The 26,623-nt window shown below is 40.3% G+C and overlaps 1 long non-coding RNA gene across 1 annotated transcript in view; it reads left to right on the top strand.

Annotated features, from left to right (window-relative positions):
- The first annotated feature begins 248 nt into the window (after positions 1-248).
- The window catches only part of LOC142071635 (uncharacterized), a 65,456-nt gene continuing 39,081 nt past the window's right edge, over positions 249-26,623 (top strand). The window contains exon 1 of the long non-coding RNA XR_012667776.1: positions 249-506. This is a non-coding gene — a long non-coding RNA (uncharacterized LOC142071635). The remainder of the gene's footprint in view (positions 507-26,623) is intronic.

Here is a 26,623-nt window from a genome sequence, read left to right as displayed (position 1 = left end):
GTGATACCTCTCCATTTTATTTGTCCCAGCTGGGTGAAATACAAAAAGCAAGCAATCAGCATTAATAGTAGAAAGGAAATCAAATATTTTAAAATCTTGTACTTTAAATAATGTAAACTTATTACACAGGAATTTTAAAAAACAACCCATGATTTTAATCTGACAGTGTCTCTTTAAGTAGTTTCATTTTCTTGCTAGTCAATGCCAGGGGTTTGAAAAGACCTCAGGCTTCTGTCAGACATAGCTATACCTCAGCCAGATCATGTGTGATCCTCTGACCCAGTGAACATCTCAGAGGTCTGCATCATTTGATTATATCATCACATATCTGACAAAAAGCTCCACCCCTTACCAGGGAGCAGCAGCAGCAGTTTTTAGGGGAAGATAGAGGAGAGGCAACTGGACAGAATTACTGCTGAGGGGAGGTTGTTGCCTGTCTCTATTAGGGAGAAGAAGGGGATACCTGCTACTATCTCTGTCTTGGCAGGCTTCAACAAGCTGCAGAGGTAGGTGGTCTGATCCCCTGTGCATGGGAGGACAAGGGGAGAAAGAGGGAAAGCACTTAACTTAGTAACCTGGAGAGTATTGATTGAGTGTATTGCCCTTTATCCAGGGCTCCTAACAATAGGTGCATCTTCTGTTTGCTCTCAGGTGCTGTATTCTGTACAGAACAGGTAAGAGTGACCTACTTTTAGAGGCACCCTTACCTCATATACCCCTTAGGTTAAGTGATCTGGAGGAGCAATAGAGTGTGGGGAACTGTTTGCATGCCTTTATTTGTGGGATGTGTGTGACACTTGATTGTCTTTAATTTTAGGATGGTTAATAGCATCTTTGCTGCTGATTTCTCTGTGTGCACAACAGGTATGGAGGTTGGTTAGAGAGCCACAAAATAAAGATGAAAAGGAGTACTTGTGGCACCTTAGAGACTAACCAATTTATTTGAGCATGAGCTTTCGCAAAATAAAGATGACAAATCTTCTGCCCTCCTTGTTCTTACTCGCTGCTATTTCTGCAGGCAGCCTGTGCTTGCAGACAAATAGAAGGGAATGATAAGGTGCAATTTCTCTACTTAAGTAGGGAGTACTAAAACTATTGCTCTTATTAGTCCTGATTGGATGCTTTCTCTTGGTCACCTGATAAATAGTTCAAGTGCCAGTACTAATGTCTTTAGCACGTGTGTGTTTACGTAACATTGTTTGTTCACAGTATAGGAACTTCCCAAGGTCTGGGGGGACGAGGGAGAGGGGATGGTGGACAGTGGTTGTTCATAGCATAAGAACTTTCCTAAGCTCCAAGTGTACTGTAATCATTCTCATTTGGGGGATGGGGAGGAGAGTTTTTAAACCATTTGGATTTATAAAAGCAATTAAATATAGTTGTGTTGGAGAATAATGATTCTAGATCCCGCCTTCTAGTTTAAATGTCATCGGATTCCGCTATGACTTGTGGTTCACGTGGAATCAGATTCTGCGCTCGTTTGTACTGGTGTAATTGAAGCTACAGAAGTTACTCCTGATTTACACTCATATAACTGAGAGCAGAATTTTCCTGGTAGCACATCTCTCACTTTCTGTAAGTGGACAATCAGGGCCTTGCTGCTAGAAATATTAGGGCCTGGTGCTGCAAACACTTGCCCATGTGAGTAACTTCACTCTTATGAGTAGTGAGCCTACCAATGGACTTAGCCTCACTCTGAGGATGCCCCTCCATTTAAATCCCAATATATTGAATTCTCTTCCCTAATTACAGAGAGTATGTGTGTATTGTTGTCATAAATCATTTGTATTCTGTGATTTATATGGAAGAGTATTTGTTTGGATGGAAATGAGAAAGCAGGGTTGCTAAGGCCTAACTGGCTTAATCTTAAGAAACCTGTTTAGAGTCTTAAAAAATATAACAAAAGTAATGATTCTCTTTATCAGTGCTCTGGCTTTTGGTCTCACAGAACCTGAGTAGTTGCCGATGGCCCTTATTCTGCAAAGGACATAGTCAAGTGCTTAACTTTAAGGCCAAGAGTAGTCCCATTGAAGTCCATGGGACTATTTGAGTACTTAAACATGTGCTTAAGTGCTCTACTGGATCCAAGCTTATGTGAGCCCCAAGGCCTAGTCTGATTAACTCGATTCTCATGTTTCTCCATGTGTAAATTGGGACTAATACCTCACTACATCAGAAACATGGTAAAGGTTAATTCATTAGTGTCGATAAACTATGCTGGGATACTCTGCTGAAAGGTGCTAGTCCAGTGCCAAGATTTACACAGATGTACAGGAGGGAATGATTCAAAGGCAGAGGGAATTACTAGCATTTAAATTGTCTCAGGGTGCCCTCTTTTGGAGCTTCTGAATCACTGCATTGGATTCAGATATATCTTCAACAGTCATTCTCTCTTGCTAACATCTGCACTCCGTAATTGAGGGCTTTGGTTTTAGGTATGTTTTTTTAAAATGTGAGGAGTCCTTTTATCGCAATTAAATACAAAATCAGAAGGTGTAATCTGATTTTGCGGGTTTACTGCAGCGCTCACCTTAGTCCTCAACCCTGTGCTGCTTCCAATGCGATATCAAAGAGGAGTGGTGTTTGACCTCTACACGTAATTGGGCTGTCAGTCCGAAGTGGCAAAAGAGGCTCTATTTTGATATAAACAGGTTTATCAACTATGATTTCCAGAGGATCCGAAGGAAGGTAGGTACCCAAATTTCATTACATTTTAGTGAGATATGGGTATCTCACTTCCTTTAACCCTTTGAAAATCTCACCCTTTGTCAGTAGGCAATGAACGGTGTCTCCTGGATGGCTTTCTAACCAAAGGTCTCTAAAAATAAGATGGTACATGGTCTAAGGCAGATAATTTAGAAGATTGTTTCAGATGGTATGTTATTTTATAGAAGCAGAGAGCAGGATGGGGTCCAGACAATAATTTGTCTATGGCTTAAACCAAAGCTGCAAAATTGTTATGGAAACTTACCAGCCAAAGTACAAAATTTGCATGCCTACCCTAATGGGTGATGGTGGGGCTGGAGGAGGATGGGAGGTTTTTACTTATACCTCAAAATAAATAACTTGCCCAAGGCATGAGGGTGCTTAGAAATTTGTGAGGTTGGCTTAACCAATGGCTCCAGTCATACAGGGTTAAAGAAACATTTTTTTTTTGTCTGGCCTCTAGTAAGCTTGAAGTTTATCTTGAGAAGTTTCAGGGGACAGTCCATTGTCTGTTGGAGGGGAGGATAGTTGAATATTTCTACTAGCCTAGAGAAGTTGTTCCACCTTATTTCTATTGTTTAAAGTCCATTCCAGTGAATAAAAGAAAGTTCTCCTGCATCCTCACTGTGCTTGATTCCATGGGACATCCTAGATTTGGAACTGAAGGCTCCTCTCAAACACCCTACATTCCTAGATCAGCTAACCTTTTAAGCAGGGATTATATAGTGTGTATGGAGTGCACCTAGAGGCGGAAGAGAGCCAATGACAATACCAGGGCATCAAAGGTGGCAGGAGGAGAAGAGTTACTCCCCTATTTAAAATGAAGTGTCTGTTCTGCTTGATCTTTCTTGGCCCACTGTACTCTCTCTTTCTACTGCCTGCCTGCTTACTCTCCCGCCCCAAATCTGGAACCCAGTCCTTTCATCTACTTTAACAGCAGTTTGATCAAGTGCTTCTATTTTCCAGCCTCTCGTAGTGGGGTATCATGAGACTCCCCAGCCCATGATATCACTGTAGTGCAGCAATCAGAACAGAGATGTAGTGGCTCACCAAGGCCACAATAAACTAAGGACCAAGCTTCATGGATATGTTGTCCAGGTTGAGCCTGCCAAGCCACAGTGAGAATTTTGGATCAGTTGACTCTGAAGATGATGCAGTTGTATGTTGCCCTGTGCAGAATCATCTTGTGGGCTGTTTCAGATTCTGTTCTGCTTAAAAGGGTACTGGGGCATTGTATTACCCCAGCTTGGTTTTACTGTGGTAGCAGTCTGTGGGACAGATTACGATTAAAGAAGTCTTTACCATCCAGTGTTCCAAAGGGCATTGCTCAGCTCAGTCAGCTGGTATCCACTGTCAGCCTTCTCCTGTGATTCCTGCAGAGTATGCCTAGGAAGAGCCCACACTTAAGAAAACATTAATTGTTCCTGGGCAACAAATAAATACAGTGAAGAAGCTTACTAACCTGTGTTCTCCCTGCTGGCCCTGACAATGCTGTAAGGACAACATCCAGACAAAGAAAGAAGACCAGGGCGAGGCAGAGCTTCTGTATCAATTGACTGGTGAAAAGGGTTATCTTCTGAATTCTACCTGGATGGCAAACACTCAGCCTTGCTAGGTGTCAGAACACTTTGAATTTGGGCTGGAAGTGACAAGCCTTTGTCCTCTTTGCTTACCAGCTCAAGATTTTGTAACACTGCATGTTATGTGGTAAATGTATATTCTGTTTGAAGTGTGGAGGGGACCTGATGTAACAAATTGTCTAAATGCTATTTGATAGCTACTGTAGCAGAGATGGGCTAAGAAACCTGGTGTTCAGGCCATGATTAGGTGAAGGTTGATATTTAGGGTTAATGTTTTAGATTAGTACTGAAGAGCACAAAATTCACAAGAGCACAAGATTCTCTCACAGATTTCAACCCAAAAGATGGAAGAAATCTAGCAAGATTATTTGTTCTCCTGATGTTTGTCACATTGGAACTGCAACAATTGCTTCTTTTTATTTGGATCCATAAATTTGGATTTATTTGGATGGTAGGGCTAAAACTGCAAGAAAAGGTTTGGGGCTGAGTTTGAATCCAAAGCTCATCCTCCTAACATTCTGAGGAGGTTGGAGTTTGAGGTTCCACTTGTGTGCAGACAATGCACGTCATCAGCTGATCAGTGGCCCATGGTTTGTAAAGTTCAATAACTTCCTGTCAGTCAGTGGACACAAAGCAAGAGGCAGAGAGATCAACAGGAAGCCTTTGTATATCTTTGCTATTCTCAAACACCAGGAGAGAGACTGAGAACTGGTATTTTCTCTTCCTGTCCTTCTACTTCAGAGAAGGATATCTGGAGGCATTTTGACTATAGGAATAGCATCTGGAAGAAGATGACTTTCTGTGGGTGCGGAAGAGTGTTCTTGAAACTCACCTAGGGGCTAGTTAAGGAAGTCTCTGAAGAATCTACTTGTTTGTCAGGCTTGTAAGGCAGTTTGGCTGACAAATGACAGCCTAGATCAATGTGAAGAGGGGAACCTTGAGGTAATTTTTCTGGGCAGTCACGTAAGAGGCTTCTCTCATGGACTGGGGCCAAGCTGTTCATTGACTGTGGCAGAGCAGAAACAGCCAGAGCTGCCTATAGGTGACTGCAAAGGTAACTTACAGGATGGGTACCTTAGACTTCTTTTGTTCTTTTACCAGGCCAAACAGGAAGAAAATCCTCTGTCAAAATGAAGGCAAAGATCTTTACAACGAGCGTAAGAAATGACGAGTGCCGTTGCATAGCCCTCGCCATCCAAGGCAGAATGAGACTAGTCGCTGGAGTTGTGGTGCTGGAGTCTGCATCAGGAGATGAGGTGCCCAAGTAGCCAGCACTGCCACTAATTTCCATTGCTGTTAATCTGAGTGTGAAAGACCAATCCATCATCCCAGAGCGATGGATGTGGGAGGTGGCTAGACCTGATAACTGGCAGGGACAAGGGGAGAAGAAACAATCACTTCTCTCTGAAAAGCAAAGGATGGCCAAGCGATTAAAGCACTAAACTAGCACTCAAGTGCCTGGGTTCAATTCCTGTCAAATCACTTAATGTTTCTATCCCTATTTTACAGAGGGAAAAATAATACACCCCTACTCCACATGGGTGTTGTGGGGATAAATTATTAACATTTGCGGGGTGATGGTACACTCTGGTGATAAGGGCTGTACAAATAGACAGAAATCTTGAAAATAACAAAATAAATAGTGCTTTACCCCTGTCAAAGCTCTTGGCAACTGAACCAAACAAATACAAAAAAAACCCGTGGATCCTTCAAAATACAAACACATAGCAACAACCACAGGGCTGAAATAAAAGGAATGAGATATGAAATTAAATGAGATACGAAATAAAAGGAATAAGAAAAAATGGATGGACAGGGACATCAATATTAGGTCAGATTTCCAAGTGCTCAGCACCAGCAACAGGGGCCAGATTTTCAAAAGAGCTCATCTCCAGTTTAGTCAGCTACACAAGGTCCAATGTTTTCAAAGTGTTCAGCAGCCAGCAGCTCTCATGGTGACGTTTCTGGGCAGATTTTTCAAAAGAGCTCAGCACGCAATATATTGAGCTCTTTTGAAATCTGGCAACGTTAGCTCTTTTGAAAATCTGATCCATATTGTCCTAACCTGATGGGATCTGACTTACAAGGCATCGCAAACAAGCGGTTTAATTTTTCTCCCTCTCCTCATTCCCAGAAAATTGCAACACATTATTTTCTCCTTCTCACTGTGGAATCCAACTCTGTACTGCTATAAAGATGAGAAGATCAGTTGGGGAGGGATGTTCTTGCAAACAGTCTGTTTCCCTCTACTGGAAGTAGCAGAATAGAACAGTTCTAAGGTATCAGCTGATTTGCAAAGCAACTATAAAACCAAGTCTGGAAACTTACAGGAAAGGTCAAACTGCATCTTTTGTGATCAGAGCTCTCAAACTGTGCTCCAGGAGATGGCAGTCTCAGCAAGCAGGAAACTTGTTCTCCAGCAGACATGCATTCTTTGTTTTTTAAGTTCATACAGTTGTGGGGCTTTTCTCATAATCTTTATCTTTCAAAGAAGACCAGCAGCCTGTGTGTTTGACAAATATTTGTAGAGTACTGTAAATTCATACAGACTTCAAAATGACCTTTGAGTGAAAACTGGAGCAGATTCCCACACAAAAAGGAATTGGGTTTAGTTACTATTTTTGTATACAAAACCTGTATAAACAGAAGATATTTAAGTGTATTCCCTAAATACTTCACCTCCAGAACTGAGGTTGGAATAGTATAGCTGCATGTTCTCTTTATCACAGCTCTTCAGATCTGCTATCAAGGGCCTGATCCATCTCTCCTTACACTGGCAGAACTGCCATTGACTTCCCAAGCTCCATGGACCTTGGAGGATCTACAGGAGTGAAGGGTATCCCTTTGTTTTGGCGCAGGCTCTGAAGCCTTGGCACCCCTTCTTTACCAATACTGGTTACCTTCCTTACCCGGGGCTCAATCCTGCAAGACACTGAGCAATTCTTGGCAGTGTTAAGCATTCAATGGGAGGTGAGGGCACTCAGCACTTCCAAGAGCCCCTCAGCCCCTCACAGGATCAAGCCCAGACTATCCATAGGGGCACAGTGAGGACACAGTGTGTGTTGTGCCACCACACTTAGCTTACCTCCAGCTCAGTCCCCTGTGGGGCCCAAGGAATGGGGTAAGGGTCTGCGCTGAGGAGGCAGCTGGCCTTCTATGGGGGAGAGAGGAGATCTGTGTGTGGTAGGTCGCCTCCTTGTATGTAGCTCTCCAGGGCATGAACTGGCTGTTATTAAAACCTTTATACAGGACAGACCTTTTGGAGCTGAGGTCTGCTAGTTTGCAATGAGGGTCTGTTTCCAAGACAGGGCAATGTGTTTGCTTAGCTAAGCTGACAAAGGAACCTAAATATATTAACAATATAAATAAAAGGGAAAATATAATAAATACATTGGGCCTGTTTCTCATTTACCTTATGAGGTCCCTTGACAATGAAGGGGATTTACAGCAGTTGTAAATGTAATTTATGCCCGCTTTAAGGTCCCTTTGTGCTATCTGGATGGTGGAAAAGGACCTTAGTGTGAAGGAAAATTCAGATTGGTATGAGGCTTTTGGAAGTGGCTTATAGCAGAGCAGAAGTGCTAATGTTGCTATTTCTGTTTCAGGGCTGCACATTTTCTTTTAAACAAAATATTAATTTCTTAATAAATTATTCCAAGAACTAGAAGCCTTAAAAGAGACTTTCTATGCGTTTGCTCTTTGAAAGTAACGATCTGTAACTTCTGGGGGCTCCACTGAAAAATTAAGAGCCAATTTGGATCTCATGCTGATGTCACTCCATTGATTTTTTTCTTTCTTTTTTTTTCGAGTGACTTTGATTTGATGCTGCTATAACTGAGGTCATATCATATATAAGGCTATATACTGACCTGCTGTGTCCACGTCTTTGACTCAAAGTTGAAAGCTGGATTTTTGGTTTTTGTTCAATGTCTAACAGTATTAGCAGAAGGGCTGTCAAGCGATTAAAAAAAATGAATCACGATTAATTGTGTGATTAATCTCACTGTTAAACAATAATCGAATACCATTTAAATATTTTTGGATGTTTTCTACATTTTTCAAATATATTGTATTCTGTCTTGTAATTGAAATCAAAGTGTACAGTGCTCACTTTATATTTTTTGATCACAAGTATTTGCACTGTAAAAAAACAAAAGAAAGTACTGCAGTGCAATCTCTTTATGATGGAAGTTGAATTTACAAATGTAAAATTATGTACAAAAACACTGCATTCAAAAATAAACCAGTGTAAAATTTTAGAGCCTGCAAGTCCAGTCAGTCCTACTTTTTGTTCAGCCAAGCACTCAGACAAACAAGTTTGTTTACATTTTGCAGGAGATAATGCTGGCCACTTCTTGTTTACAATGTCACCTGAAAGTGAGAACAGGCGTTCCCATGGCACTGTTGTAGCTGGCATCGCAAGAATTTACATGCCAGATGCTCTAAAAATGTATATGTCCCTTCATGCTTCAACCTCTATTCCAGGGGACATGCATCCATGCTGATGACAGGTTCTGCTTGATAACAATCCAAAGCAGTGCGGACCAATGCATGTTCATTTTCATTATCTGAGTCAGATGCCACCAGCAGAAGGTTGATTTTCTTTTTTGGTGGTTTGAGTTCTGTAGTTTAAGCATCAGAGTGTTGCTCTTTTAAGACTTCTAAAAGCATGCTCCACACCTCGTCCCTCTCAGATTTTTGGAAGGCACTTCAGATTCTTAAGCCTTGGGTTGAGTGCTATAGCTGTCTTTAGAAATCTAACATTGGTACCTTCTTTGCGTTTTGTCAAATCTGCAGTGAAAGTGTTCTTAAAATGAACATGTGCTGGGTCATCATCCGAAACTGCTATAACATGAAATATATGACACAATATGGGTAAAACAGAACAGGGGACATACAGTTCTCCCCTGAGGAGTTCAGTCACAAATTTTATTCACACATTATTTTTTTAACGAGAGTCATCAGCATGGAACTATGTCCTCTGGAATGGTGGCCGAAGCACAAAGGGGCATCCGAATGCTTAGCATATCTAGCACGTAAATACCTTGCAATTCTGGCTACAAAAGTGCCATGCAAATGCCTGTTCTCACTTTCTGGTGACATTGTAAATAAGAAGATGGCAGCATTAGCTCCAGTATATCTAAACAAACGTGTTTGTCTTAGCGATTGGCTGAACAAGAAGTAGGACTGAGTGGACTTTGTTTTGTTTTTGAGTGCAGTTATGTAACAAAACAAAAAATTTACATTTTTAAGTTGCATTTTCACGACAAAGAGATTGCACTACAGTACTTGTGTGAGGTGAATTGAAAAATACTATTTCTTTTGTTTACAAATATTTGCACTGTAAAAATGATCAAAAATAATATACACTTTGATTTCAATTACAAAAAATACAATATATATGAAAATGTAGAAAAACATCCAAAATATTTAATAAATTTCAATTGGTATTTTATTGTTTAACAGTGCGATTAATCATGATTAATTTTTTTGAGTTAATCACGTGAGTTAACTGTGATTAATCAACAGTCCTAATTAGCAGTTGAATCACATGGTGGTGGTGTTTCAAACTACCTACGGATCAATAAGACACCTATATATTAATCTGCAGAAGGAAGGTTAGAAGTTTCAGCTGTTTTAATTCAGAACTTCAATTTAGAAGAACAGAGCATATTTTCTGCAGAAAGGCCACAAATTCATGCTCTGTTCCAGTGTGGTCAACCTTGGGGAGGACTTGCATTAGGGGATAAACCACAGGGAAGCCAGCAGGACATAGATGGGCAAGGTGTATGTTCTGTTTCAAAATGTTCCAGTTAAAATAACTACATTTCAGAGGAACTCAGAATGTAGGACCAGTTTGATATGTTACTCAATTGGCATAATTTCCAAGGTCTTTTAAGACAGTCCTGATTTGTGAATGATTTTCTTTTTTACTTAAAAGTGGATAATTGAATTGAATTGCTTGTGAAATGATGTAGTTCTCACTCTCCCCGTTCCCTCTGGCTTGGTATATTGTAGGTTCCCATGATGTTCCCAGGAGATGGCAAGTTTCCCCAGCTGTCTCAGGAGGCACTTGGCAGGGGGGAAAAACATCTCACCTGTGTTGCAAAGTTCTGTTTTTAAAATGGAGAAGGTTTTTAAAACAAAAAAAATCAAATCTACTTTGGAAAGTTCTTGCTTTGCTCTCCTCTTGCTTGGACTAAAAATTGACTCCTCAGTTTCACTTTCTTGGGTAGGAGCATAATCTCCAGTGTTTGGGTTGCAAACTCTAACGGGGAATGTTTAAATGAAGGCAAACTATTTTCACTGACATTTCAGACAATCATGAAAACATTTCTATTCAGTTTTATAATGACTCCTTTTATTTATTTATTTTAAACTAAATTTTATTATTTGTATTCTGGTTGGTAGCACCTGGTAGCTCTAGTCAGTGACCGGGATCCCATTGACCTAGGCACTGTTCAAACAGAAAACAAAAAGTCTGCCCTTCTCCCCAAGGATTTTGGGACTAAATGACCAGACAAAGTCCCTTTTATATATATAAACACACACTCGCGAACTCAAAGTGTAGGCCAACTGAGAATTACTAAACAACAGAAACATGTGACATAAAAGAACGTAAACATAATAAAATCTAAAACTATCCATTTGGAAATAAATACTTTGAACAAAGAAGATAAGCAAGGTAAGCAATGGAATGTTAAACTTTATACAAACACAGAAGTTTTGAAATAGACCTGGAGTCTTATTTGCTTTGAATCTCTGTTGCAAAGATGTTGGATCAAAGCTTGTCCCTCTAATGCAAAATAAATTGTATTAAATATAATTATATGCCACTCACAAAGATTCAAAGACAGACCTCATCAGCCATACAAATATCTAGGTACGTGCATTACAGGTTTCTCTGCGGGTTGGGAAACAATTAATTTAATTTAATAACTGAGTGGGGGGGTGGTGTTTTCATTAATTTTATGAAAAAACTCAATTACCAGCTCATAAGGAGTCTGATCCAAAACCTATACAAGTCAGTGGAAGTCTGTCAACTGACTTCAATGGACTTTAGATCAGGCCCAAAATATACAGTAATCTTTCCCCCCACAACATGCCTAGGCAATATAATAATGCATCTTCCTTTCCTCATTCTATATATGGGAAAATCACACCTTCTAGTCCCTGCTAATTTTGAGGCAAGAGCCTCACTGCCATTATCAGAGGTTCTCTAGTAGTATGTTAATGAATCAATGAGACATGACCGGTTGTGTGCTGTGGTCTAATAATATGCCTTGGAGGTTAATGGCACCTGGCCTTTTGTCTTCATGTACAAAGTGACTATGAGCAACCAACTGTCCAGGTATATCGTTATTAGCCCTTGATCTACTCTGGTCTGTCTTCTTGCAGTTATGGAAAATTCATGTATATAGTTAAAAAACACCACGCAATCCCTTCACTTCTTAGTTTAGGTGCAAGGTCATGTTTGAAGGGACTAATTACAAAGTGTTTGATTATGGCAATGAAAAAACATTAGCACATTTAAGAGGAACAATTTGAAAATTAATGGATTTTTTGTTTTGTTTTTCCCTGAAGGAAGCAGATAAACAGCCATCCCATAACTGTGGGAAAAAGTCCGGGGGAGAATGAGAAGCCTCCCGTTACACTTAGAGTCCTAGCTTTGTCCTGTCCTTGGGAAAGTGCAAGAAGGATGGCTGGGGAGGAGGCTGGTCACTGCATGCCCCCATCTATCCTCCATGGCAACCAGCAGAAGTGACTGACTACAGAGAGAAGCATATGTTCTGTTCAGATAAGGGATTATACAGTGGCCACACAACCTGGCTTCATGCTGGGAGTCTGGGGAGGCTCTATGTAATCTGATAATCTCTGAATAAATTAAATCTTCCAGATAGCACAATCTGCTGATGGAAAGCAGTGCTTAGTTTTAGCATACCTGAGCTAAGCAAAAACTCAGGTGCTCGAAAGCAAGCTGCGTGTGTGGTTTCCTTGGGTGACAGTTCAAATCCTTCTCAGAATCCTTGTACTGAAGCAGAGATGAGAAAGCTGAAGTGATCTGCTTCCTGCCACAATATTGGCCCTAAATCTATTCTGCGTTAGTATGAAATGAAGCTCTGCCTACATGTGCGGCTGTGGACGATTGAAACCCTACCCATGAATGAGGAACTGACTAAAGTTCCAGTCCAGTGAGTTGCTGAGCTTCATCTGTGGGTGTTCAGCACCTTTCAGGAAAGGGCCATAAAGGCTGGGTCCTGTTCTCCTTAACTCCTAACATTTCCAGTGAGTCTTGCTGGAAAAAGAAGGGCAAGACCTGGGCCCCAAAAATGTCTGAAGTGCTTGCCTGACTTTAAAAGATTCAAATTTCTGTTACAATTAAACGTGTCAAGTGACTGCTTCAGTGACTGACAAAACCTGGCTGCTTAACTGAGGTGGCCTTCCAACAGAGGTGGAGTAGAGATGTTCCCAGTATTTGCGGGAGAGGGGGGTGAGTAGGTGGGAATGGGCAAGTAGTCGGTAAAGACAGGTCTTTGCCGAGCTAGGATGGTCTCTTGTACTGTATCTTTCACTTAATAACACAACTGGAACAATGAGAGCCTCTTTCATAGCTGCCACAGTAAAGGACCCTTCATGGAGAATCCCCTGCCAGCAGAGCAATTGCAGCTTGTGTGTGTCTGCTAACAGCAACAGTGGTGGTATCACATAGGGAGAGAAGTGATCACTTAAATAGGCAGATTATCTGAGGGTTCAGAGGTCAAAACCAAGACCCTAAAGCCCATCCAGAAATTAACGGACAGTCAATTCAGATCACAGAGCACTAGTATATTGTGATGATGTGGTACTTCCATAGGCAGTAACTTTCTGCTCTAGCTTCAGTTCCTGATTAAATTCAGGATTAAAGATGAAACCCCCCATAGGGCATGTTGCAGCAGACTGATTTTTGAGGTGACAAAGACATTGATGATGGGAGCTATGTCCATGTGTGATAGAGATGGGAGGCAGTGTAGTTTGGTGGGTGGGGCACCAGAGTGGAAGTCAGGAAACTTGGATTGTATTCCTGGCTCAGTCATGGACTTGCTGTGTAACTGGGAAACATCACTACACCTCTCTGTATCTCTGTTTCCTTTCATGTCCATGTAGACTGTAAGCTGTTCAGGCAAGAATTCTCTCTTGCTAGGTGTGTGTATGGTGTCTAGCTCAATGGGGCCCTAATCTTGACTGGGGCCACTATGCATTACCATATACAAATTAAGAAGGAGATTGCGGCTGTTGGGAGTCCATCTTGGTCACTTATGAGACCCTTTCATCTATAAGGACCTGGTGAGCTAACCAAATGACCACGAATATCAGACATGTGTCCTCTATAAAAGTAATATTTTGCCAGAATCTTCAAGTTGCTTTCGCCAACCAAGTTGTCTTGAATGTAGTTCCAGAGATATATCAACATAGTTATCATAATATACATATACCTGATTCTAGAAAGATAACTGAATTGTAATTAAAAAAATGTGTAGTACTAGGTACAGGACGACATCCACAGAGACATGTAATAATTATCTTTTTGTATATAGTCTCCTTAAGAACATAAGAATGGCCATACTGGGTCAAACCAAAGGTTCATCTAGCCCAGTATCCTGTCTTCCTACAGTGGCCAATGCCAGGTGCCCCAGAGGGAATGAACAGAACAGGTAATCATCAAGTGATCCATTCCCTGTCGCTCATTCCCAGCTTCTGGCAAACAAAGGCTAGGGACACCACACATGCCCATCCTGGCTAATAGCCATTGATGGACCTATCCTCCAAGAATTTATGTAGTTCTTTTTTGAACCCTGTTATAGTCTTGGCCTTCACAACATCCTCTGGCAAAGAGTTCCACAGGTTGACTGTGCATTGTGTGAAGAAATACTTCCTTTTGTTTATTTTAAACCTGCTGCCTATTAATTTCATATGGTGACCCCTAGTTCTTGTGTTATGAGAAGAAATAAGGAAGTGTTATTTACTCACTTTCTCCATACCAGTCATGATTTTATAGACCTCAATCATATCTCCCCTTAGCCATCTCTTTTCCAAGCTGAAGAGTCCCAGTCTTATTAATCTGTCCTCATACGGAAGCCGTTCCATACCCCTAATCATTTTTGTTCCTGTTTTCTGAAACTTTTCCAATTCCAATATATCTTTTTTGAGATGGGGTGACCACATATGCACACAGAATTCAAGATGTGGGTGTACCATGGATTTATATAGAGGTCTTAATGATTCCCAACATTCCCTTTCTTAATGATTCCCAACATTCTGTTCGCTTTTTTGACTGCTGCTGCACATTGAGTGGATGTTTTCAGAGAACTATCCACAGTGACTCCAAGCTCTCTCTCGAGCTGTAACAGCTAATTTATGAATATGTTGAATAGGACGGGTCCCAATACAGACCCCTAGGGTACACCACTATTTACCTCTCTCCATTCTGAAAACTGACCATTTATTCCTACTTGTTTTAACCACTTACCAATTAATGAGAGGACCTTCCCTCTTATCCCATGACAGCTTACTTTGCATAAGAGCCTTTGGTGAGGGACCTTGTCAAAGGCTTTCTGAAAATCTAAGTACCCTATATCCACTGGATCCCCCTTGTCCACCTGCTTGTTAACCCCTCAAAGAATTCTAGTAGATTGGTGAGGCATGATTTCCCTTTACAAATACCATGTTGACTTTTCCCCAACAAATTATGTTCATCTAAGTGTCTGACAATTTTGTTCTTTACTATTGTTTCAATCAATTTGCCCGGTACTGAAGTCAGGCTTACCAGCCTGTAATTTCCGGGAACACCTCTGGAGCCCTTTTTAAAAATTGGCATCACATTAGCTATCCTCCAGTCCTTTGGTACAGAAGCTGATTTAAATGATAAGTTACAGACTACAGTTAGTAGTTCTGCAATTTCATATTTGCATTCCTTCAGAACCTTTTTGGGTGAATACCATCTGGTCCTGGTGACTTATTACTGTTTAGTTTATCAGTTTGTTCCAAAACCTCTTCTAATGACACCTCAATCTGGGACAGTTCCTCAGATTTGTCACCTAAAAAGAATGGCTCAGGTTTTGGAATCTCCCTCCCATCCTCAGCCGTGAAGACCAATGCAGAGATTTAATTTAGTTTCTCCACAATGGCCTTATTGTCCTTGGAGTGTTCTTTTAACATCTCAATTGTACGGTGGCCTCACTGGTTGTTTAGCAGGTTTCCTGCTTCTGATGTACTTAAAAAATGTTTTGCTATTACTTTTTGAGTCTTTGGCTAGCTGTTCTTCAAATTATTTTTTGGCCTTCCTAATGATATTTTTACACGTCATTTGCAAATAAAGCACACTTTAGTAAGGTATTGGATAAGCTGAGTGGCATGGGGTTCTGCCAACATTTTGTAGGCAAGCAATATTTAAAAAAACATTCAGGAGCATTTTGGTGCACTACACAAATAGTTGGGAAGAACTGAGTAAGCAGCAAAAACAAGCTCTCTGGTTGACTAATTTTGAGGCCACCCAATACATCATACACAAATTTGGGATGCAGTCTATCTTGTCAAAAGGGATATAGTCTAATGCAAGGAATACCCTAGTGTTACCAGTACAAACTAGCAGCTCATTATACCATTCCTTGTTAAGTCATTGTTCAAAATCGTAAGTATAAAACATTTTTAGTAGAATACTTAAGATACTGTACATTCAAAAATAAGTAAAAGACAACTCCAGGCAACCTAACCACATCCTGGTTACTGCTCAGGTATTATGTAGGCAATAATGATTATGCTGAAATTGAAGCTTCAAAAAGAATGAGTTCACATGAAGGGGAGAGAGATGGTATTTGTGAGGATTACCATGAAATCCATGCAAAAACCAAGGGCTTGATCCTGTGCCTATTGAAGACCATGGGAATTTTGCCATTGACTTCTGAGATGCAAGATCAGACCGCATATGCATTGACTACTAATATAAACCATTTAAATAATTAAGGCAAAAGGTCTGTGGTTTCTCTTTCTCTCTCTCTCATTCTTTTTTCTATTGTCTGGCTATCAAATTTTGTTGCAAGTTATCAAACTTGTCTGACAGCCTAGACAAACACCACACTTGAAAGAAAGTTTATTTGCCTCACATTCTGGATTTTGCAGGAGTTGTTTCTTTTTAAAATAAGTGATTGATATGGGAGGGGCATGGTGCATGTGGTTGGTCTCTTTGTGACTTTTTGGTGTGTGCATAGTTAGCACTGAGTAGCCTTATATAATGGATGGCGTAGTCCTGCATTGAGCTGAAACTGGGGCAGGGCTCTGCCAATATAGATCTCATGTAGGATCATGGCCATAGAGAGGACCAGTTCACTAGGGACAAGATTCTGATACTCTGATGGCATCATACTCAAGGCCTTGTCTGAACTTGTACTGCTTTAACTATTTTGGTGCAACCCCCTGGTGTGGACTCTGTCATACCAATGCAAAGGTACTTTATGCCAAAATATCTAATCCTGTGCAGGACTAGGAATAAACTATCTGGAAAAAGACTCCTTTATATTGCATCCACACTAGGGGTTATAACTATTTCAGTAAAATATCAGACTTCTAACCAACAAGTTATTGACATACACTCTATGTAGACCAGGCCTTACTCCATATGAGTAATCTCTGTGCAATGGACTTGATTCTCAGTCACACTAAGGCCAGTTAAAAGGCTCCTTGGCAGCCCGAGTGGTGAAAAGTGAGAAGCAGGTACATTTACACTCACTTCAAGATCTCTTTTCCCTGTCAGGAAGATGTAAAGCAACCTTACTATACATGAGAATCAGATTCAAACGGGTCTTTTATGGACTAATTCACTTCCCAACATAAGTAAGGGTATTAGAATATGGCCCTGAATTATAATTTGGAAGAAAAAATTAAATGAAGACTCTTGCTTTATTATGAGGTATGTGAGAGAAGGGAGGAACATGGCTAAGGTCTTATCTAAATGTAAAAGTTTTACAGCCATAACTATGCTGGTAAGGGGTGTGATTTATTTTATGTATTTATTTTTCTGACATAGTTTTGTTTGTGAAAGTCCTAGTGTAGATACAGTTGTACTGGCATAAGGTGCTTTATATCAGTATAGCCTTTTCTCTTCAACAAACTGGAATCTTAAACTAGACTGGAATAAGCACTTTTATAGTGGTGTAACTACATCCACATTATTTGATTTTCCACTATTTGTTGTTGTATCTAATTTTATTATGAACTTTTTATCAGTTTGATTTTCTTTTCTTCCCTCCAATGAAATAACTTGTAAATTTCACTGTGATGGTTTAAATTGAAAGCTGAAGCCTGGTACTTTTTTTTTCCCACGAGAACCTCTCATTTTGTGGTTGCTTGAGGAAGTTGACTTTAGCAATTTAAGATGAAGCAGTGGTTTATTTAGAAAGAAACAGTGGCCGTTAACAACAAAAAATATGCCTAAATATGTTAACAGGTGCAAGAGCTGTCTAATCACATGATGGCTACAGGAAACCTATTAACCATAGTGTTCAGGTTAGAGATAGGTCACACAGATAATTTAACCTTCTGGTATTTGTTATCTTAGAAATTTTGCTGTATCTTTTTTTTTCTTGTACTTCAATGGCTGGATAGAGAAGCTTACAATCTTCAATCTCTAGATTGTGTTATGTGTATGATTTAGATAACAGAAAGGTGGTGACACAAAGCAATGACACTCAGATTGACCCTAACTTTGCGGAGCTCTATTTGGGAACTGGAACTGTGGTGTGAGGTTAAGGGGATGTCAGCATTAAATCCGAATTTCTATGCTTTTGCTGGTTTTATGTCACAGGCTCCAATCTTTGCTTAAATGTAGCCTGCTTCTGTAAATTAAGCAGCTTGGAAGTATGTCAGTGCATGGCATCTTTTTGAAGCCATTAGTCTGTCGTTCAGGACATCTCTGACAGCTATAAAAGTCTTATTTAGGTTTATGCCCTGGCTTACTTGGGGCTAAAACCTCTGTTTTCCAAGACAGCAGAACAAAATCTTCACCTACTATTCCAGACTGCCAAGCAGGGGGTCAGCCTGACCCAGTAGTCCCATAATGGTACATCTGAGATACAGAGCTGCCATTGACAAGTGAAATTTTTCTTTTAATCTTCAGAATGTAAACCTTATCCTGCAGCATTAGAGACCCCAGAACAACAGCATTGTATTAGTGGGTTAACAGGGCCTAGATCTCTAATTATATAAATCATACCTGATATAAATGAGGGTGTTCCTGTAGTCTATATAAACATCTAATGCTATTTTTAATCTTACTAAGCTCTTGGCCTCAGTGGGGAATAATGTTCCTCTCCTTAGGGTGCTAATCTGAGACTTAAAAGACTCGGGTTCTGTTCTCTGTTCCACCACAGGAGTCTTATGTTGTTTTGGCAAGTAATTTCATCTATCTCTCTCTCTCTGTTTCCCATCTGTAAAATGGGGATGATCGTACTTCCCTAACTCAACGGGGTGTAGTGAGGAGAACTATATTAATGATTGTGAAGCACTCCCATACTATGGTAATGGAGGCCATATAAGTACAATCGATAATGATATCACATTGCAGCGAGTTCTGTATGTTCCTTTTTTTTTTAACACAATGCAAAAGTATTTCCTTTGATCTGTTTTACATTTTTGTAGCTTTTTGATTACACTGAATCCCCCCATCGTCTTGTATTATGAGAGGTAAACAAGGAGAAACAATGTACCTTCTCTCAATCATCCATTATTTTGTATGCCTCTACCATGACACAAGTTATTGTCTCCTCTCTAACTGATCAGTGTCAGTCTTTGTCAATCTCTTTGTGGTTTTTCTGTGCCTCAAATAATTCTAAGAGATGAAAGGATGATTTTCCTTTATAAAAGCCATGCTCTTTGTCCCTACCTTATTACATTCCTCTTGCAGCTTCATAAGTCTGTTTTAACAAACTTTTCAATACTGAATAAGGTTTACTGATCTGAAATTCCTAGGATCACTGCTAATACCATTCTTAAAGACAATTATAGCTAGTAGACCCAGTGGCCTAATGGATAAGTCATTGATCTCCTAAGCCAGGAGTTGTGGGCTCAAGTCACATCTGAGGTAAAGCATTGTTCTGTCATTGACAATCTTAAGTCAAGAGTGGATGTTTTTCTAAAAGTTCTGCTCTAGAAATTATTTTGGAAGTTCTATGGCTGGTGTTATACAGGAGGTCACACTAGATGATCACAGTGGTCCCCTCTGGTCTTGTAATGTATGAAAACCTGCTACCTTCTAGTTCTCCAGTATATAAGCTGATTCTGATGAGCAACTGAATATTTTTCTTAGCAGTTCAGCCACTCCATTCTTATGTTCCTTTAAAACAGTTGAGTGTGCATCATCTGGGCCTAGTGCTGACTAGATGCTCTTAGGTTTTCAATTTATTCTAACACTGCCTTTATCCCTGGCAGGTGCGTTTGAAAAAAGTAGATCCAAGGTCGGAATCTCCCCAAAATCCTCTGGTGAAAACTGATGCAAAGTATTTAGCTCTGTGTCTTTCTTTGCTTAAAGCCACAAAAAATCTTGTCACTTTTCCCAGATTTTTTGTTACATGGTTCTAGGAGGGTTCAGGATTGTAACCTAGAGAAGGCCTAACAGTCAGAGCATGCTATCTCCATAGCACAAGTCTTCTGATCACATTTGAACCAGATGAGTGCTCTAACTGAAAATATCCTTGAGGAAATGCTACAGACTGAAACCAAGGGATCAGCAAATTCTGCCAGTATCTAGATGTGAAAATAATGCAGACTGAAGCAAATAATATGTGGGAGGAAAATAATTTGCATTGCAGAATGAGTCCAAGATTTTCTTACACTCAATACAACATTAAGTAAAGCAATAGCAGAAGCAAAGACATTGGACAAAGTACCTATTCCCAGTGGATAGGAAACCAAGTTCCCTAGACAGTGACTCAGGATTTTGGCTGGTCTGAATAACTACCACAAGGTTTCATCTGCTACTTAATTCTAACCTTCTATTGTAGCTTCCTTGAGAAGGTTTTTCTCAATGAGGGAATCTGGAGATAGAAAAGACCTATTACAGTTGATCATTTAGACCTTCCTTCTGCCAATTGTCTTACTCTGTGATCGAGGGAGAGGTAGGGTAGAACTAGGTTTTATGCCTGATTCTGACATGAACTTGCTGGGGGATCCTGGAAGGAAATCACTTAACCACTTTATGCCTCAGTTTCTCCAATTGTACAATGGAAGTGATATTTACTTGGTCATTATTTAATGTGTATTAAGTGCTTGAAGATCCTTGGATGAAAGGCTCTGTATGTATGTATTATTACTGATCTTATCCTTGCTTTCACTTTGTTTGTTATTCACAGTAAGTCTTTATAACTTGTGAAGGCATTATACTTTTCAAGTCTGTAATTGTTAATTCCTGCTCCTGCTATGCAATTGTCAGACTAGAAGAAGAAGGAGTCCTTCTAAAGCTATTTTCCGATGATACACATCTACATTACATAAACAATGCCAGTGCCTTTTGGTATAAATAATAAAGAAACATATAACAGAGTAGAAACACTGAGATCATGGTCACACCCACACTTCTACTCATAAAAAAACCCATGTGACCACTTCATAATAAGCATAATATTTCAAAATGTTCTGTCCCTTAAGGCTATCTCCTCTGCCTGCTTATTGCTTTTACTAATTATTTCAAACATACAGTCCTCATATGGAAGCCAGATACTTTAGTCATAACAAAACTAAAAGTTCTTTTCTTTGGAACAGAAGTGTTCCTCATTGTCACACTGTGTCAGTGTGTCAGTCAGTCAACAGGTACCATTTAGAAGAAGTCACACGTTGTCTTCTCAAGGAAGGTAGACCTTTCACCTCTTCCCCCACTTCCGTCTAGTGGTGGAATGACAATTAGGACCTGATTCAGCAAGGTACTGAAGTACGTACTCAATGTTAACAGAACCACACATGGTTAAAGCTAGGCATGTGCTTAAATCCTTCATTTAATTGGGGCATTAATATCTTAAAGGATACCATTTTCTGCCTATATGAAAGGGGGATAATTGTGTTCTTAGCACTGGCTCAAGCCAGGTGTTCAAGAAGTTGCTTCTATCAATCTGTTGGTAAGGATAGCTGTTTTATGGCATTACCCAGTAATCTTTGACACTGTTTTTTGCTGAGCGGTGAATCATGTCAAAATAAGATGCATGTTACTGTCTGATATTGTTGTATCAGTCATCAAAGAAAAGCAGGAGCTTGTCCTTAGAAGCTAAGAAGGTACTGAAGTGGGTAGAAAAATACCTCCTGGGTAACTCCAAAGGGACTCACACTTGGCAGCAAAGGTCATTAGGAGCGTCAGCTGGATCTACTTCCAGATAGTGTTGCTCTGGATTTTGGGAATTTATCTGAAAGGGTTTTCTCCTCCTCATTGACACTCAGATTATGAGCAGACTGGACCTGCTTGCTAACAACTTTGGGACCGGGAGCAGGGTGGGAGGGGAGAAGCACTCGTGACCTTCTGCGATGAGTATTTACAACAGGTACTGGAGTAAAAGGGAGGGAGTGGAAATGTAGGACAGGACACAGGAAACTCAGCTGGGTCCATGATTTCTTAAGGCCCAGTTACTTTGAATCATTTTGGGTAAATATAGGCCCGGCCTGGGACAACTCAGGGATTGGGGGGGTGCAGCTTGCTTTGGCAGTATAGCTTTTGAAAGTTTCCTGTAAATTGCAATATGTCACACAGGGAACATTTTTCAGAGGGCCTCTAGCCCTGTATTTTAACTACCCTCATCTGTGCACCAAAACAGCAGGGATGAATTCAGAAGGCATTGTTGAAAATTTGGCTGCATTGGCAGAAGATAGGAAGAGTTGATGGGACTTTTTTCCTGCCATGTTTGAAAACCCTCCATGGAACAGAGCTGTGTGTGTGTGTGTATCTGGGTGTGCATTGGGTGCAGAAGTTGTGTGGTGCAAGGAAAAAGAAAATTACTAACTCCTGTTGTGCGGCTCCCCTCCCATGTGATACTTAAAGTGAACAAAGTTTAGTTTCTCATATGTCTGTAACTAAAACACCCCTTAAGCCAGTTCACAACAATACATACAAAACAATTGACTTTTCACACATAGCACCGTGCATATGCATTTATAAATCACGTGTCAAACATAACCCCACAATCATCTGATCACCATAAGAGCTTTGCAAATTCCAGCACCTATAGTTATTGAGTTCATGGTCTCATCTATACCAAGTCTTCACATTTTCATTTAAATTACCTTCAAACCAGACTCAGAGTCTGTGCCTCTGGTGTGTATGTCCCTGTTTGCACATGAATTTTCCTATATAAACAGGCATTTGCATGCGTTATCTCCTTTTTCATAGGCAAATGCTTAGAGGAACATATGGACACCCAAGCAAACTGACTCCTGGAGCTGGTCTATTTCAGCAGTGGTGGAGGATGATGAAGAGTCCATTTGCACCTGGTTTCTTGTCCTGCAAATGAATATTTCCAACTGATATCTGTCTGAAATGATCCAGACATTTTACTTGATTCTTCTCAGAGGAGAAGAATCAAGAAAAATCACATTTTAGATTTATTATTTTGTACTTGTTTTAATAGGGAAATTTATGGTATCAGGCTAGAGTTGGTCTAGACGTATCTATTTATTTTGTTTAGATTAAACACAAGGACTGTGTTGTTATTATTATGTAAGTGTAAACAGTGACTAGCACAATGGGTCCTTGATCACAGATCAAGGCCTCTAGGTGCTAACGCAGTATTATTAATAAATAATAATTTTCTTTGCTCTGGGGCAATTTTGCATTTATGAAAAGTTATAACTAGTGCTGAGAGAAACCAGAATTTCTGTCCTGTGAGAATTTCTGATATTTGGGATTTGTTTTTTGTCCCAAATTGGGATGAAATGTTAAAATATGGAAACTTTTTTCTGGAACAAAAAGTTCTTTAAAAAAATTCAGTTCAGAAAGGTTTCATTTCCATTTGCTGAGCCAAATTGTGATGTTCTGTTTCAAGTCAGTCTGACATTAAACTACATCTGCCACAGGTGCTGCAGTGCCTCATGGGAGTTGTAGTTCAGATCCCTCATGTCTTCATTCACAGCTATGGACTGGGCTAACACACCACAGTCCTATGAATCCCATGATGCACAATGCAATTTGTTCAAACAGGAGACTGCTTTGCACCAGGGAAGATGAAGCCCAGCCCATAGGAGAGAATGGGAGCATGAAGCACCTGCACTGTCATTCTCAAGGGACACCGCAGCAGCTTAGGCAGATGTTGAATGTTGTTTAGTTTAATGTTGAACTGTATGTTCAAAATGAAATGGGTCCGTTTAGTTCAACAAACCGGAATGTCTTGCTTTGCATTGAACTGTTCCAAAACAAAATGTTGTTCTTCATGTTCTCTGATGGGGAACTTTGAGTTTTGTAGAAACTGCGTTTGTCAACAAAAAATAACGCTGACAGAAAATTCTCAACAGGCTTTAGTTATAGCCTTAATGATGGAAATGCTCCAGAACTACATTAGGCTCTTGTAGCCTTAGGTTTTTTTCTTTTGTTTTTTTCATGAGGACAAATATTTTAGTCATATAATAAACCTTGGGCCAGATTCTCAAGCTTGTGTCAATCATCATAGCTAAGGATATAGTGCTTGAAATGTTTTGTTTAACGGGGCAGGGGGAGCATTTCCCTTTCTGAGAGCCTTTAATTAACCTTTTAGCCCAGCTTACCTTGCTTAAATCTAGGAATACAGGAGGAGATAAGTGTCCTGCTCCTCTTAACTTTCAGTGGGGACTGGCACCTATTTTCCATTTGTGCCTTTTGAAAATCTCCCAACATTGAATTACTCAGCTGCCCCCACCCCCCCCCCAAAATGAAACACAAACACGTGTTTGTGCATGACTGAAATGGTTTCCTTCCACAAGGTGAGAATCCATCTCCAAGAGATTCTCAAGCAATGTGGGATTTTGAAAATTGCTTTAAAAATAGAAGGGGAGTTGTTGTGGTTTGTTTAATTTATTTATCTTTCTTTCTAGAAAAGCAGTTATAGGTCACTTAGCCCAGAATCCTAGGGGAAGGTAAGTATTTATTATTATTTCCTGCTCTCACAGTGCCATAAACATGCAAGGTGCCTTATAATACAGCTAAAAATGGATACTCTTTAATCTTATATTCAGGTCAGCGCAGTGGGCCCTTACTCCTACATAGTCTCACAGTCAGTATCTGGTATCTGCCCACATGGATCTGAATGCAGGAAGGGATACTAAAGGAAGAGCAGAGCAAATAGGATGTGATGGCACCACAGGGAGGGGAGGCAAGGGGAAGAACTTCTGAATGAATCTTGGTTTAAAACACGTTTAAAACAAAAATGCTGTGGGTCTCTTCACCAGTGCTGGAAAAGTGGAGGAGTTGTTGTTGTTTCTATGTAAAAGTCTGTCATAAGGACATCCCTACTGGGTCAGACCAGGGGTTCATCAAGCCCAGTATCCTGTCTTCTGACAGTGGCCAGTGCCAGGTGCCCCAGAGGGAAAGAACAGAACAGCTAATCATCAAGTGAGCCATCCCCTGTCGCTCATTCCCAGCTTCTGGCAAACAGAGGCTATACTCACCATCCCTGCCCATCCTGGCTAATAGCCATTGATGGACCTATCCTCCATGAATTTATCTAGTTCTTTTTTGAACCCTGTTATAGCCTTGGCCTTCACAACATCCTCTGGCAAGGAGTTACACAGGTTGACTGTGCGTTGTGTGAAGAAATACTTCCTTTTATTTGTTTTAAACCTGCTGCCTATTAATTTCATTTGGTTACCCATAGTTTTTGTGTTATGAGAAGCAGTAAACAACACTTCCTTATCTACTTTCTGTACACCAGTCATGATTTTATAGACCTCAATCATATCTCCCCTTAGCCATCTCTTTTCCAAGCTGAAGAGTCCCAGTCTTATTAATCTGTCCTCATACGGAAGCCATACCCCTAATCATTTTTGTTTCCCTTTTCTGAACCTTTTCCAATTCCAATATATCTTTTTTGAGACGGAGCGACCACATCTGCACACAGCAGTCAAGATGTGGGTGTACCATGGATTTATTTAGAGGCAACATGATGTTTTCTGTCCTATTATCTATCCGTCTTAATTATTCCCAGCATTCTCTTTGCTTTTTTGACAGCCAATGCACATTGCATGGATGTTTTCAGAGAACTATCCACACTGACTCCAAGATCTTTCTTGAGTGGTAACAGCTAATTTAGACCCCATCCTTTTATACGTAGAGTTGGGATTATGCTTTCCAATGTGCATTACTTTGCATTTATCAACAATAAATTTCATCTGCCATTTTGTTCCCCAATCACCCAGTTTTGAGAGATCCCAGCACAGCACCCCAGTGGCCTGCTTGGCAGCTGTGAAATGGAGCATGGCCAGGTTCCTTAAGTCTACTAGTTTGTATTGTTTTCCAAGCTCTGAGGTGAAATTGCTACCTCAGTCAGTCAGGAGTACACCTACGCATCACTATAGGCAACTAAGTAACTGTTTAACAATCTAAACTCAATTTGGGGAATTATTGAACAAGTACATCACATCTCAACTTGTAGATCTTCAAGTGACTACCTGTTGTGAAATGTTCTGTCAAGAACAATTCAGTTAGTTCAGATGGAACCCGATGACTCAGGAGCTGGCATCTGGTCACATTCAGAACACACCCAAACAGGAGCTGTAGCAAAGCCAAGACTTTAATGCAGGGAAAACAGATTTAGACTTCTCTCTATCAACAAACTAGGGGCTCGATCCTACAAGTACTGAGCACTCTGGCCCTGAGCCAGGAAAGCTCTTAAGAAGGTACTTAATTCAGAGTAGGTGAGCAGCTCTAGAGATATTGTCATGATTAAGCACATGCCTAAAGGCTTTGCTGAATCGGAGCCAGAGGGCTCAGCCTCAGTTAGGATTGAGGCCTAAAAACTGCATGTCTGAGAGTACAAATATACAACTGTGGCTTCAAACATTCAGGGACAGAAGCACCGATTTATATTGTTTTTATTTTACTTGTCCCTTTTAATGGCTCTGTGATGCTTCAAAAACAGGGAATCTATTTTCTCCACTTCTGAACTGAATATCTGTTGCCCCTACTTGCCGCTGAGGTGGTTCAGGGGGAGATGTATAACTGTGTTCACAGGCTGCCTTAAAAATTATTCTGTTTAGGGAAGCAATAGTGTCTAGAGAACGTTAGAGCTATAAATGCAGTGACTGGCCTAGAACAGGGTGTAACTACTGCAGGTGGGACAGCAGGAAAAGTTCACCATAGTTTG

This window comes from Caretta caretta, chromosome 3 (assembly GCF_965140235.1).
Source record: "Caretta caretta isolate rCarCar2 chromosome 3, rCarCar1.hap1, whole genome shotgun sequence".
Classification (NCBI taxonomy): domain Eukaryota; kingdom Metazoa; phylum Chordata; order Testudines; family Cheloniidae; genus Caretta; species Caretta caretta.
The sequence above is the reverse complement of the archived record's forward strand: the minus strand, read 5'-3'. Positions and strand labels throughout refer to the sequence as shown.